The sequence below is a fragment of the Phycodurus eques genome, chromosome 1 (assembly GCF_024500275.1).
Source record: "Phycodurus eques isolate BA_2022a chromosome 1, UOR_Pequ_1.1, whole genome shotgun sequence".
In the NCBI taxonomy this organism is placed as follows: Eukaryota; Metazoa; Chordata; class Actinopteri; order Syngnathiformes; family Syngnathidae; genus Phycodurus; species Phycodurus eques.
In genome coordinates, this window is record NC_084525.1 from 18,394,694 (window position 1) to 18,409,919 (window position 15,226).

General features: G+C 41.7%; 1 pseudogene; it reads right to left on the minus strand.

Moving 5' to 3' along the window:
• Window positions 1–497: 497 nt before the first annotated feature.
• LOC133404964 (contactin-3-like) overlaps window positions 498–15,226 on the minus strand; it is an 86,471-nt pseudogene continuing 71,742 nt past the window's right edge.

Here is a 15,226-nt window from a genome sequence, read left to right on the forward strand (position 1 = left end):
TGGCCTGCCTGCAGTCCAGACCTGTCTCCCATTGAAAATGTGTGGCGCATTATGAAGCGTAAAATACGACAACGGAGACCCCGGACTGTTGAACAGCTGAAGCTGTACATCAAAGCGAGAATGGGAAAGAATTCCACCTACAAAGCTTCAACAATTAGTGTCCTCAGTTCCCAAACGTTTATTGAATGTTGTTAAAAGAAAAGGTGATGTAACAAAGGGGTAAACATGACCCTGTCCCAGCTTTTTTGGAACAGTGGTGCAGCCATAAAATTCTAAGTTAATGCTATTTTGCTAAAAACAATAAAGTTAATCACTTTGAACATTAAATATCTTGTCTTTTTAGTGTATTCAATTAAATATAGGTTAAACATGATTTGCAAATCATTGTATTCTGTTTTTATTTATGTTTAACACAACGTCCCAACTTCATTGGAATTGGGGTTGTACAAAGCCAGTCAAAAAACTCAGTTGATTTTGTTTGTTTTTATTAACTGCCTTATTTAGAAAACACAAATGCACCAAACAATATTATACATGCACAGCTTCAGCATATCAAGATCAGGTAATGACTTTCCAATGTGAAAACACGACTGCCACGATCTCACAGAGATCACTTGCATGGCAAAATACACAAGAGTGAACAGAAAGGCCAAGCGTTGTCATTTTGTTGCATCGTAATTAGTTTTTTTCTCTCTCTGATCAAAAATTAAAAGCATTAAAAGGCTGTCTTTTGGCATTGACCAAAAGAAATGTTACTTTCTGCTCATGTATTTTTAAATTTTTCTAAGTGACAAACCATAGTTTTTAGTCTTCCCGCAAGGGAACGCTGCTTCAAATCTCAACAAATGTGCAGAATTTTGCCGCCACATTGTTATTTATTTTACATCAACACTTGATCTTTGTGCAGAATTGTTAAAGAAAACAAAAATCCAAACAATCAAGGTCAGAAAAACAAACAGTGCAAGAGCTTGGGAGCGCTCACATTAATTCATTAAAACATCGCCACAGTACTGCTACTTTACAAAAACAAAGATGTCGCCATTGCTTCAATGTACCCAAAACACGCAGAAAAAAATTGGTTGTTTTTTCTTTACCGTTCAATACAGAATCATAAAAAACAGAAAGATGTTTCCCATGTAAACGTTGGTAAAATGACATTCCTTAATATAATAATGTACACAAAAGAACAGCATACAAAGATACAAGAACAACAAATGAGAATGATGGAATGAAACATTTTGTTCTCATATGCAAACATCATGGCCTTAAAATGTGTCCCTTTGTACTTGAAGTTAATACTTTCAGAGAAACATGCTATTCCAAATTAGTTGTGATCGGTAATGATGCTTGCACGCACGCATGTACATGCACACACATACGCAAACGCACACACACATGAATGCTGCTTAATGTATTTCTTCCGAAATCTTGACACATTTGTCCTGTGCGCCATTACTTCCCTTCAGGACTGTTCGAATTTATTAAGCTGTTTTAATGTCTGCTAAATACTGGGATCTGTCAGGATTCTCCATTCATCAAGTCAGTGTTTAAATGGAGCCGCATGGCACATGTTGTTGTATATCTGATCTAACCTCTCTGGCCGTTAAAAGGACATTTAAAACATGAAGTAGGTGTGGCCATCTTGAATACAACAAACAATGACGACAAATACCACACATAAAGAAGACAATCCAACAGACAGATTCACAAAGTGATAAACACAGCTGAACATACATTTTGCCAAATAAGCCGGTGGCGAGATTGCAATGATCAGACTGGCGTATTTTTTTGTTTTTTGGCAGCATTTGAAAATTCTCCTGCTGACTGCAAACAATGATAATGCGCAACTGAGTGACTGGACAATGGCGTCGCCCAGATGGATTTCACTATTGATTAATATGTTGAGTGCATGTCTTATTGGACAAAAATGTCATGAATGGGCACAGAGAAGGCTTGTAACAGTTTTCCCAGAACTCAAAGTGACGTTTTCAAATTGCTTTGGCAAAGCGACAGTCAAACCCAGGGATAATGAAACACTGCCATTACACCTGTGGCCGACAACTAACATTAATGTTTGGAAAAGTACTTTTTTAAAATTGGAGTGTGAAGCGTACGCTTCCCTTGTATCTGCTGTTCACTTTCTTCCTCCACATTAGCTAACAATGCAGGTGGCTGTAATTTGAAGATATATGACCACATGATTTGTCAGGAGGGGGTGAAAGAGAAAAGAAATACAATGAATTGTTCTTGCAAGAAATTAGTAGGATGTACTAAAAGTCAAGCACCATATTATGCTTGGAACTGGACTATTACTCATATTCCGCCACAACACACACCACACTTCAAAATGTTGCACTTAAACCATTACATTTTGCCTTAGAAATGCTATTTTGTGCTGTAATTTGTTGAGCATTTGGGGGTCAAGTCAGATCGTAATATTTCTAGGGCCGTGTCTATCGAATATTTTAAAAATCGATTATTTCTAGCGAACATTCCATTGATTCATCGAATACTTGGATACAAATTTATTTTGCACTATAGTTTATTCCAAAATCATATTTTTCCTCATTACTGTTGCTTATTTGGAATTGTTTAATGATTAAACAAAACCAAATAAACAACAATTTAGCATTTCCACACGAGAAGGAGTGATGTGGCACTCACCAACATTTTTTAAACTGACAGCTGTTTCTGGGGTACTGATTAAATTGAAAGGCTACTAGTTTGATAAACACTTCTGAGGATGCTTGAAGTTCAACTACATGTCAATTACGTTTAATTCATGCTATGGCTGTAAATAACGATTGTTTCCTTACTAAATTAAACTGACTATTATTTTCTCCATCAATTGAATATGATTCAGTGACTGGATTGGTCCATAACATATGTAAAAAAAAAAAAGAGGCAAAAATGTTGATCGATGTTTTCCAAAGTAAAAGCAAATGTTTGCCAATTTCTTATTTTCATTAAACAGAAAGATAAGCTTCATTGATAACTCCATAAATCAGATGATTTTTACTGTTGAGAGAATGAAATCTGAGGATTTGGACAATTTTAAATTATACAATGGCTCAAAACAATTAATCGGTTATCAAAATAGATAAATTGATTAAGTTGATGATCGATTAATCAAATTACATCTGTTTTCGAGGAAACCCCTCAAAAGGGTACAAAGGGGCAAAATACAATCTCTTTAGAAGTAATAATGAAAAGATAACTCATAATTTCACCACTGTCAGACAGAAACCCCATATATCCAAATATAGTCAATGTAATATTTTTTCTCACAAATTGATACCATTGGTTAGTCCCCACATTGTCTTATTTTTAAATGTGTTAATAATGCATAAAGTGTTGAAAATAGCTTGAGAAAAAAATCTACCTGTATTAACTCTTGGACACTTAAACGTGAGAAGTGTTATAATACTCAGCCTCTTCCACTTAACGCAATAGCTGTGCGGTATTATGTCGTCAAGATTGAAAGTCTGGATATTTTTTAGACAATAACAAGTGAAAGTGTTAGGTTGGATTAAGGCTGAAACCAACGATTATTTTATTTATTAATTCTTCTTCCGTACCGCTTACACTCACTAGGGTCGGGGGTCTGCTGGAACCGATCTCAGCTGACTCTGGGCGAGAGGCAGGGTACACCCTGGACTGGTACGATTATTTTAATAATTGATTAAGTTGTCGATTTTTTTCCCTGATTGCTCGTTGAATTAGATGAAATAAATAAAAAAAAAAATAAAATAAAAAATTCCATCCCTTTATTCAAATACTATTAATTAATTGATTATTGCAAATTGACAGTGTAGGAGCTGCACAAACAACTGATTATGATTAAGTTGTTGGTTTGGGTCAGAAAACAAGTCATAAAATAGGCAAATATATTGATCATGGTTTTCTAAAGTAAAAAGCAGATTTTTGCAAATGTCTTTTTATTCGTTTTTTTTTTAAAATTTTACTCAATACAAAGATAATATGCTTTTATGGAGGACTACTTAAATCAGAGAATATTTACTGTTGAGAGGCTGAATTTCTGAGGATTTGGACAATATTAAGTGAAATAAGGTCCCTAAACGATGAATCAATTATCAAAATAGCTTTCTATTAATTATATAATCGATTAGTTGTCGATTAATCAATTAACTGTTGCACCTCTAGGTTAGATACATTTGAGTAAGCCTGTTTTGCTAAACATGGATTGCTGTTATGTTATGTTCAGTGCAAAAGGAAGCCCGTCAGCCACAAAGGTAAATTAGTGTGCAAATTAAATTGTCCCTATTACTTCGTCAACTCATTGTTTTATTTATTGCATCACTTATGGCTCTAAAGTATTTGAAAAAGAGTTTGGCACAGGCTGTCGGTGTGAGTACAGACTATGATGGGTTAGGGTTAATAAATAAATGTGTGGTTTTTTTCAGTGTATTAATTTACCGATTGAACATCATTTTGGGGTGGTGTTGTGTTTGGTGTTGGTACGCAATAGTATATAATAGATGATGCTGTATCATGCCAACTTGAACAATGCATGTTTTTTTTCTTTTTTCCTGAAAAGTAGTCATTTTGGAGATGCAAGGATTCTGCCCGATATGTGAAATGAACCCTTTTGGAATGTATTCAGTGCAAAATAAAACAGGCCAAATACAAAGGCTAATGATATACTGTAGGTACGATGCATTAAAATACAGTAATGGGGAAAATGAACAACTATTTAGTAATAATAAAATAGGGGTTTCCAAGTAAAATTATGCTGCGAGTTTAATAAAACCATGAGTATTATGAAAGGTAAATATGATTAGAATAATGTTGGTGATAAAGACATGCAAGATGGAATTGGTTTATTGGTAATTATGCTGGACTTAATTATTATTATTATCTTTTACCAGTAATGGAAATATAAACTGTCCAAATTATTATGGCATGATGGTATAAACACAAAACACTTTACTTTCAAATGTTTAACTGCCTAATCTCTCCATACTTCTATTTCCTTTTGTTTCCGTTGTATTCCATTTATGATCTTGAATACCCACAGTAATATGGAGGCCTTCCATATGGATTCAGTCCACTGACCACTGTTTACCTTACATAACATACACGGAATGCATACAAATTGTAGCAATGACCCTTTGTTTTTGGCCCATTGTGTTCGCGAGATCAAAAATACATCAGCACATGACCTAGTCATTATTTTGGTCACAATGTTTAGTTGTGATATCTCAATATTTATACTACTAAGTGCTGTAATATAAAGGACCATCTATTTGTCAGAGTTTACCTCGTGATGTATCGATCCTCACCACTCCAACCAAAACTATAAAAGTATGATTGTTTCAGCACGGCTGTGGTACTTGTAGACCTCTCTGGCTCAATCTCCCTACAGATGTTGTCTTGGTAAATGCACTGCAAAATCTAATCCATCGGTTTGAAGGAAAGTACAAGGACTGCTCTGAAGCATAAAAACCTTGAGGAGCCCTCACGCTAAACGGAGCGCTCCATAATCAGATCATACAAGGTAAATTGACTTTTATGAGTTGGAATCTGGGACCGGAATGCCAGCAAGCAAGTAAAGATGAAGATGGCTGTAAGTGTCGTTCTCCTCTGTCAATGAGCTTGAAAGGCACGGGCGCTTGTGAAGGATTATGCTCCTGCTTGCCAATTCAGATCTTGCCAAGAGGGAGGAAAACCCCAAAATACTAAACATCACTTCTCATCGAGGTTGTCCGCAATACACAAAGATCTTCGTTAATGAGAGTCTGTGCTTGCCACGATAATGAAAGGAAGGCTGAAATTACGGTGGTGAATGAATGGAAGTAAGGCATCTGCATCATTCTAGAGTAGAGAAGAAACAAAAGGCTGAAATGGAGAGGGACAGTGCATGTACTCCTCTTCTACCTCATACCCCCAAAACTAGTACACCTTCAAACAGAAAAGACACCTTTTAAAAAGTTGAAAAACAGAGCAAATGCATCACAGTGTTGACCTGAATGTTGACATTGCAATGGCAAGGAGCAGGCAGGGCGGCGATGCGTCTGCATTCAAGGCTCTCGAGCCGCGAGCACTCATACCTGTAGCACACACAGAAGGAATAAACCGAAGTTCAATATTGTTTAAATATGATGTCTCTGAGATATACCTGGATGACACAATAACAGATGTGTACGACTGAAAATTAGGCTTTCTGGGGATTTGAATTGTGGTGGCCTATTCCGGTACTCTGTTAACTTACTAGATGCTACTCTGGTGGCAATCTGCCTAACAAGAAAACACTGTACACTGTACAATGTTTAGACTTATACCTCTCTTAACTGCAGCTTTTTGGGGGACTAATAATAAAAATCAGCTTTCTATGCAAATGAGCATTTACACTTAAAGATGAGCTCCCGTGGAGTCACACAGGACAGTAATTTCATGTGGTAATAGAGAAAGTCAACCTGCGACAGAGATGAACTGAAGAAGAAGAAGAAGAAGAAGAAGAAGAATCACCTTTATTGTCATGAACATGCATGCATGGACACAAAATTTGTTCTCTGCATTTTACCCATCACAGTGAACACAAACACATACACATACACATGTTAGTGGAACACACTGAAGCAGGGGGCAGCTGAAGCGCCCGGGGAGCATTTCGGGTTATCGGTGTCTTGCTCAAGGACACCATAGCCGTGAGTCCGGGGGATGTTGGCGGATGGCCTCATGTCATGGTCAACACAAGTTATGAGAGACAAAACATTGAAATAACATATTGCATTTATTTGGGGGCGAATGAGAACGTTGCTGTCAATGTTTCCCTTTCCTGCAAGAGAAAAAGCTGTTTCCTTGAACCACTGAAAGGTAAAAGAAGGTGCTTACTAAGCTGGTGAACTCGAATGGCATCTGAAGCAGGACCCAGGCCTCCTTCACTCAGGGACTGAATGTGAATGATGTATTCATCGTCGACCTCAGGGAGAGTCAGCTCAGCTGTTGAATTGGTTGTTGTGAACGTGTTTACATCTTTGTGTTGACTTCTCCCGTACGACAGCTGAATAAGAAAAAAGTGAGTAAAATGAAAATTATACGCTTACTTATAGAGTAGATATACTGTATAAAGTCAAGACACCCATGATCAAAAGCAAGGATTTTGTGATACAAAACTTTTTTCCACCATTAATGTGACATGTAATCTGTACAAGGCAATTGAAAAAGTTAAAGTCCCTCTGTCTAGAAATGAAAAAAATAAATATTTTTGAGAGGGGGAGTAAAAAGAAACAACTGAGATAAGTGTGCACACCCTTTTATAACTGGGAAATTGCTCTGTTCAGAATAAACCACATTCAAACACATTGAATGGGAGTCAGGACCTACCAAAGTGGCTCTGAAAACCCCCAAAGAAATTTCAGACGTTCTAGTAGACTTTTCTTGATACTTTTTTTCTTTCCAGCAGAAGCTTGGATGTTTTGTGCTAACGCTGACAGGTATTTGGAACTGTTCGGAATTCCCTTCACTTTGACTAAGGACCCAGATCCAGCTGAAGAAAAAAAGACCCAAAGCATGATGCTGCCACCACTATGCTTCACTGTGGGTATGGTGTTATTTTTGTGATGAGCAGTGTTGTGTTTGCACCAAACACACCTTTTGGAATTACTGCTTTAACCTTGGTTTCATCGGACCATAACACATTTTCCCATGTACATTTGGTTTCAGATTTCAAGTGTGCTTTTGAAAAATGTTAAACTTTAGGGCCATAACTGCAAAAGGTATGTTTGGCGCAAATACAACACTGCTCATCTACAAAAGAACACCATACCCTACTGTGAAGCATGCTGGTGGGAGCGTCATGCTTTAGACTGTTTTTCTTCAGCTGGACCTGTGGCCTTAGGCAAGGTGGAGAGAATTAAGAACAGTTTGAAATAGCAGTCAGTGTTTGCACAAAACCTTCAGGCTACTGCTAAAAAGAAAAAAACAAATGGTAGGAAAAGCTTACTAGAACATTAGAAATGTATTTTAGGTGAGGGGCACTTAAATTTTGAATGCAGCCACATTCACAGTTTGAAGACGTTGCTCACACTTGTCCAACAAATTTAGCTCAGTTGTTTATATTTCTTTTCCTCTAAAAAATGCTTTTTGTTTCAAACGAGTTCTACAATGTGGACATTGTAAGGAAATGATTTACCTTTGCCTTACTTTTGTAATGTCACCCAAAAAAAAAGGGCATTTGAACAGCAGTGTGTGGACTTTTTATCCCCACTGTATCCTTATGCCTACTTGTCAGGTACAGTGCTCCACACATTTATGAGCAGTTTGAGGCTATTCATTATTTGACCTTTCAGTAACATGAAGTACTTTAATATGACTTATTTTTAGTGAGCTCTCAAAGTTTTAGCATGTTGAACAGCAACAACGGAATATATCATTTTTGTATTCACTTTGTAAAGTAAGAGCCATCTTACTGGGCTTCTCTGAGAGGTCAGAAATTATCAAGTGCAATATTCAAGTATTAAAACATGTTTTTTTTCTCTCCACAAATGCAAGTAAATAACTATAATTTGACATCTTTATCAATAAATAATTGTGTTTTACTATTTCATCAGTTTTTAATAGAACAGTGCACTTGAAAAATCCACGGATAGTAATAATAATTATATTATAGCATCAGAAATACATATTGGTGTACTAAATATTACAGTATTATTATTAATGAATTATCATCTAGCACTCCATCTTTTATCTCCTTATCTTGTGCAGTGTCGCATGGAGGTGGAGCAGATCCCAGCTGAGGTAAAAGGACTGGTCGCCAGTCCATGACAAGGCACATAAAGAGCCAGACAACTATTCACACTCATTCCCACCGTCCCTGAGTGGGAACTGAAACCACGCAGCCTGCACCAAAGTCAGGTGACTTAACCAATACTTTAGAAAAGCTCTGGCATAAACCCTACATTTGAACGTGATCTAATACATGTTTTAAGCATTGTACATTTTTAATACAAGGAATAACTCACTTGGTAACCTGTAACTTCTGATTCGGACTCCAGTGCCACCACAGGCTCCCAGTAAAGAGAAAGTTGGGAGCCAATTAGAGTCCATTCAACATCCATTGGTGGTTGGGACGGTGCTGTGATATAATATATTTGCAAAATTAGAAACTTTCACAGGTGAAAAGACATACTGCAATCCCAGTGACACACAAATTGGAATAAAAGAAAGCAAAAACAATTTTTTAAATTTCCTCCAATCGAGCGCCAACAAAAGACTGTGCTCTAAGGGTGGAACTAATCATTGCAACCGAGATCTAAATGAAAATGATTCGTAAATTTCAATAATCGATGATGAAATAATGTAATTCTGGCGGAACTTAAAATTTCGGATATTCCGCGCCCGCTGGACAGTCAAAACGACGCACATTTAGAGTGCTGCAGTGACTGAGCAAGAAGATATGTGATACAAAACAAAAATATTCTGGGAACACTGTCACGAGCTGATCCAGACAGGACCCAAGAGCAGGCGGAGGCTGAGAGGTTGTGATGAAAAGTTTTATTGAACAAAGGGGAATGCACATGGTCCTTGAGATATGCTGGCAGGTTGTTGAGGCATGGAACATGTGGCAGGCGGTGGCGAGGACAGGCGGCTGGCTTGACGTCGTGGGTGCGAGGAACACAGAGGGAACACTGGGGACAAGGGGAGACTCAGAGGTCAGAGAGGACACGAGGAATTGAGTAAGCTTACGTGGAGATTGAGGAGCCGTGGTACTGCAAGAGAGCGTTAATACTCCGGCGAGAGTTTCCAGGTTCTGGCAGGCTTTTATGCAGGTGATGAGGAGGACTGATTGATAACAGGTGTGCGGCCGAAATGGTGCTGATTACTGTGAAGAGAGAGAGGGAGGGAGAGAGGGAAGGCGAGAGGGCCGCAAAGTGCCACCAGGCTCCAACAACAAGGACTGCAGGGCCTCGCTCATGACAGTACCTCCCTCTCAACGGCCGCCCCCTGGCATCTTACCAGGTTTCCTCGGGTGAGCTGCATAAAAGTCACGAAGAAGGGAGTCATCCAAAATCAGTTTACGGGAAATCCAGGAACACTCCTCCGGACCATATCCCTCTCCCAGTCTACCATGTACTGGTAAACCCTCCCCATGGGCCTAACATCAAGGATGCGTGAAACCGTGAAGGCCGGATGGTTGTCGATGACACAGGGGGTACGGTGGGAGGGCTCAGAGCGCAGGTGGGGACAGTCTTGAGTAGTGACACATGGAATGTGGGATGAATTTTTGAATACCGTGGAGTCTAAAGACATGCTGGACAAGGATGTTAGCAGTTTCGAATGCAAATGGTAGTTTGGGGAGGGGTACATAATGGACATATTAGGAAAAGCGATCAACAATAGTGAGAATGATAGAGTTGCCTTCAGAGGGGGGTAGGGCGGTAACGAATTCCAGAGCGATATGGGACCAAAGGCGGCTTGGGATAAGCAATGGACGCAGCAGCCCAGCTGGGGGCGGGTGTGAAGACCTCCCTCGGGCACAGACAGAGCAGGCTCGGATGAACTCCCCGGTGTCTTTACCAAGGCTGGGCCACCAGAAGTGCTGCCGGATGAATTTAATGGTGCGGGTGATGCCGGGATGACAAGTGAGTTTGGAGTTGTGGGCCCACTGAAGGATGTCAGAGCCTGCGGAATCGGGTACGAACAGGTGGTTCGGAGGCCCGGTTTTGGGATCCGGGTGAGTCTTTTAAGCCTCCTTAACCACCTGTTCGATCTTTCAAGTGGCTGCGCCTACAAAGCACGAGGAAGGAAGGATGAATTCCGGTTCTTCAAGACTGGAGGGGAGTGTGTAAATTCGAGAGAGGGCATCGGGTTTGCTGTTTCGGGAACCAGGACGGAAGGAGAGACTGAAATTAAGCCTGCTCAAGAAGAGGGCCCAGCGAGGTTGTCGGGAGTTAAGGCGTTTGGCAGAACGGAGGTAAGCAAGATTCTTGTGGTCAGTCCAAATGATAAACGCCAGTTCAGTCCCCTGCAGCCACTGCCTCCACTCTTCCAAGGGCCATATATTGGCCAGCAGTTCTCGGTTGCCGACGTCATAGTTCCTCTCGGCAGGGGACAGGCGACGGGAAACAAAGGCACAGGGGTGAACTTTCTGGATCGTGGGGTCCCGCTGCGAGAGGACGGCCCCTGCTCCTGTATCCAGGGCGTCATCCTCCACCATGAACTGAAGTGAGGGGTTGGGGTGGCGAAGAATGGGAGCACTGGTGAACAGGGTCTTGAGTTGACTGAATGCTTGGGATGCTGCCGGGGTCCACTGAAAGGGGGAGCTGGTGGATGTGAGGGTGGTGAGGGGAATAGCGACCTTGCTGTAAATACGGATGATTCGACGGTAGAAGTTGGCGAATCCAAGGAAACGTAGTTCTTTGCGGTTGGTGGGAGTGGGCCAGTTAACGACTGCTTGGATATTGGCAGGGTTGGGTTGTAGCTGTCCTTTGGAGATGATGTAGCCTAGGAAGTGAACGAGAGGTGGAATTCACACTTTTCGGGTTTGACATACAGGCGGTTTTTAAGGTGGCGCTGGAGGACTTGGCGTACATGACTGCGATGTTCTTCAGGGGAGCGGGAGAAAACGAGAATGTCATCCAAATAAACAAAAACAAACCGGTTCAACATATCACGGAGAATGTCATTAATGAAGGTTTGGAAGACAGCGGGGGCATTGGTTAATCCGAACGGCATGACTTGGTATTCAAAGTGTCCGAGAGGGGTATTGAAAGCAGTTTTCCATTCATCCCCCTCTCGGATACGGATGAGGTGGTAGGCGTTTCGTAGGTGCAATTTGGTGAATATCTGGGTGTAACAGAGGGGTTCAAATGAGGGGTCGATGAGGGGAAGTGGACATATATTTTTCACGGTGATGTCATGGAGTCCACGGTAGTAAATAGAGTGGTGTCTTTGTTTCAAACAAAAAAGAAGCCGGTCCCTACTGGAGACGAGGATGGCCGAATGAGTCCGGAAGCCAGAGAGTCGTGGATATAGTCCTCCATTGCCTTATTCTCAGGTCGGGAAAGGTTGAAGAGACGGCTGTAAGGAAGAGGGGCCCCCGGCAGCAGATTAATTGCACAGTCATATGGGCAGTGGGGGTAGAGAAATGGCCAGGTCTTTACTAAACACCAGAGAGAGATCATGATATTCCTCAGGGACTAGGGAATGGTCAACGGGCGTGGAAGAAGGTGGTGGTTTACCAGAGGGTGGTACAGCTAAGAGCAGGCAGTGTGAGTAGCAGTGAGGGCTCCATCCGGTGATGGCCAAGTGCGTCCAGTCTATGGTGGGGTTATGTTTTTTGAGCCAGGGAATTCTGAGGACTAATGGGGAATCAGGGGAAGGGATAACAAAAAGAGAGATGTTCTCGTAATGATTTCCGGAAATGAGCAAGGTGAATGGCACTGTTTGGTGGGTGACGGGAGATGATTAAGCCACCCAGGGCTGACTTTCTTGGGAGACGTGAGTGGTTGGAGAGGAAGTTAGAGCTGATGTACTATACCTTCGAGAATGAAACTATCGTCTGCAGTGGAATCAATTAGAGCAACTATGGGTGTGTTGTGAGCGGAACCTAGAATGCAAGCAGGGACAGTCATACGGGAGGAAGAGCTAGAGGAAATGATGGATTGGCTCACCACGGCGCTCTCAGACCGTGGCGAGCCTGGTCTTTTGGTCGCAGGGGGCAAGTGGCAATGAAATGACCTGATTGACCGCAACAAATGCACAGTCGCTGGATGACACGACGCTGAAGTTCCCGGGGATCTAATCGGGTGTGACCAATTTGCATGGGTTCCAGAGGTGCAGTGGGGGGTGATGAAGAGGCAGTCGGAGGTGCAGGAGGCGGGTGAGATGCTGCCGGCGCTGCGCTCACAGTGGGAGTGAGCTTGAGCACTCGGACTCCCCTCTCTTGAGCTCTCTCTCGTAGGCTGTTATGGCGAGCGCTATGAGAGCCTCAAGAGAGGAGGGGTAGTCCTGGGCAGCGAGCTCATCTTTGAGTTGCTCCGAAAGTCCGTTTAGAAAAATCCCCCTAAGCGCCGCGTCATCCCACCCGCATTCTACCGCAAGGATCCGGAACTCGATGGAATACGCTGCTACGGAACTAGCACCCTCAGTGAACGTATGGAGACGGCGGGTGGCTTCTCTGCCCTGAACGGGGTGATCGAAGACTTTCCTGAGTTCAGCGGAAAACTAATCGAATGACTGGAGTGCCGGGGAGGAGTTATGTCATAGCACAGTAGACCATTTGGCTGCTTTGCCGCGGAGAAGGTTAGTGACAAATGGAAGCGGGGTGGCTTGGAGGCTACAGGCTCGGAAGGAGTACTTACAGGGGGAAGTTCGGATTGCATCTTCGAGGAAAAGGGGGATACTTGTTGTGTGAGGGAGTGTAGTGTGATTTCTTGGAGAGGCTTTTCTTGTCTTCCTACGTGGGTGCCTTGGAGGGTGAGTGCATGTTTTAGCGCCTCCGGGGTTGCTGGGTCCATTCTGGCTGGAGTATTCTGTCACGAGTTGATCCAGACGGGACCCAAGAGCAGGTGGAGGCTGAGAAGTTGTGATGGAAAGTTTTATTGAACATAGGGGAATGGAGATGGTCCTTGAGATATGCTGGCGGGTTGTTGAGGCATGGAACGTGTGGCAGGCGGTGGCGAGGACAGGCGGCTGGCTTGACGTCGTGGGTGCGAGGAACACAGAGGGAACACTGGGGACAAGGAGAGACACAAAGGTCAGAGAGGACACGAGGAATTGAGTAAGCTTACGTGGAGACTGAGGAGCCGTGGTACCGCAAGAGAGTGTTAATACTCCGGCGAGAGTTTCCGGGTTCTGGCAGGCTTTTATGCAGGTGATGATGAGGACTGATTGATAGCAGATGCGCGGCCGAGATGGTGCTGATTACTGTGAAGAGAGAGAGGGAGGGAGAGAGAGAGGGCGAAAGGGGCGCAAAGCGCCACCAGGCTCCAACAAAAAGGACTGCAGGGCACCGCTCATGACAAACAACAATTATGAGGAATTAAATCACAAATTTCCAACACTAAGAAGAAAGAGAAACAGCCAGTTGGAACTTCTTCTGCCAGTCAGAGAACCACTGTACAAGTTACTGTCTCACAACTTGGAGAGTGTCAAGCGATTCACATGAGTGATTCACCTTTCATTGCCAAAGATTTGAGTCAATATTCTGTTGTTTAAAACCATGTTTTTGCACGCAGTGATTACACTAGTAGCACTATGCGGGCTCTCTCTCTCGTGGTACGTGAAAGAATCACACCCTAAGTACAGTATAGTTCAGATACAATATATTTAACTTTAAAGTTCCATAAAATTAAATCTTTAAGACTTGTTAGTTTTTATTACATTATTTAGGTACACTTTTTGTTTAGCATTTATGTGCAATACATTTTAATTGAATAATTATTTGGCTAAATTTTTTATTTTCCTGTGCATAATGTTACAGGGGTTTACAATAATATTACGTATACATTGTAGGAATAATACTGTATTACTTTTGATAAACACTTAGGCTTACTATGGTACCGTATTCCAATGGTAGTCAAGCAAGTGGTACTTGGAGAGCTATTTTTTATTATTTTTTTTGGGGTGGTACTTAGCATAAAAGGTTTGAGAACCACTGCACTACAAATATACTATAGAGATACACCATCCCATCAAGAGATAGGAATCCACTTTTGGATATAATGATATAATTAATGCAATGGCTCCTCTCGACAGTTATTCATGTTAACTGCCATTGTGCACAATCGAAATAAATTGAACTACTACAAATAGTCCAGATGCAATCAAATCTATGGCACGTCACGCAAATGCATGAGCAACATGTCATAAAATTAATGGACACTCCATAATGCACAGGCACAGGCATGTGTGTGACAGTGTCATGAAGAAGGTGACTGCGCCTCTCGCCAATTATTAATGATGAACTTGCACATAAGATAAAAACAGAGTAACTCGAAGAACTAATTTACGTAGTCAGGAAAGTTGCAGTAATGTTACGTTGTATGGGATTGAAATAGTTGACATAATTGTGCACGTGCATAAAATTGATTGGCAAAAGAGCCAACCACTTCCATATCATGTTGGCTGCGAAACCTCGTTTTCCTAGCTTATTATCACGGTATGCAAGTTTGTGCCAGCTGATGCCAAGCAAATATATACAGCAAAGCTTCTGTACAACTGCGGCAACCAGGATTTGCCTGTCCAAATAGGTCCCAAAAGG